The following is a 791-nucleotide window of genomic DNA, read 5'->3' as shown; positions in this document are numbered from 1 at the left end:
TACACACAATTCCAGCGGTCGCTATATATATATATGTCGACGTGAAGTCGACGTGCTAACCACTCGACTACATATATATATATATGGGTGGCCCGGTAGTCGAGTGGTTAGCACGTCGACTTCGCGGTGCAGTGTTCTCCCCTGGCCTGCGTGGGTTTTCTCCGGCTACTCCAGTTTCCTCCCACATTCCAAAAACATGCATGGCAGGCTGATTGAACACTTTAAATCAGGCATGTCCAGCTCCGGGCCTGGAGGGCCACTGTCCTGCCTGTTTTCCAGCTCTCCCGGCTGCAACACACCTGATTCAGATGATCAGCTCATCAGCCAGCTCTGTGGCAGCATTAGAACATTCTTGATTATTTGAATCAGGTGTGTTGCTCCTGGGAAAGCTGGAAAACAGGCAGGACAGCGGCCCTTGAGGACCGACTTTGGACACCCCTGTCTTACTGGGTTTAGCTCAACCTACCTTGGCCCCGATGACAGTGTTGACCAGGCATGTCCAGCTCCGGTCCTGGAGGGCCACTGTCCTGCCTGTTTTCCATCTCTCTGGGCTGCAACACACCTGATTCAGATGATCAGCTCATCAGCCAGCTCTGAAGCAGCATTAGAACGATCCTGATGATTTGAATCAGGTGTGTTGCTCCTGGGAAAGCTGGAAAACAGGCAGGACGGCGGCCCTTGAGGACCGACTTTGGACACCCCTGCTTTAAATTGTCCCTCGGTGTGAGCGCGGATGGTTGTTCGTCTATGTGTGCCCTGCGATTGGCTGGCAACCGGTTCAGGGTGTCCCC

The 791-nt window shown here is 53.5% G+C and overlaps 1 protein-coding gene across 3 annotated transcripts in view; it reads left to right on the top strand.

The window, feature by feature from the left end:
• The window catches only part of LOC109528583 (IQ motif and SEC7 domain-containing protein 1-like), a 59,723-nt gene that overhangs the window by 56,516 nt on the left and 2,416 nt on the right, over positions 1 to 791 (top strand). The window lies entirely within an intron of this gene.

The sequence above is a fragment of the Hippocampus comes genome, unplaced genomic scaffold, assembly GCF_001891065.2.
Source record: "Hippocampus comes isolate QL1 unplaced genomic scaffold, H_comes_QL1_v1.1 scaffold174, whole genome shotgun sequence".
Taxonomy (NCBI): Eukaryota; Metazoa; Chordata; class Actinopteri; order Syngnathiformes; family Syngnathidae; genus Hippocampus; species Hippocampus comes.
The sequence above is the reverse complement of the archived record's forward strand: the minus strand, read 5'-3'. Positions and strand labels throughout refer to the sequence as shown.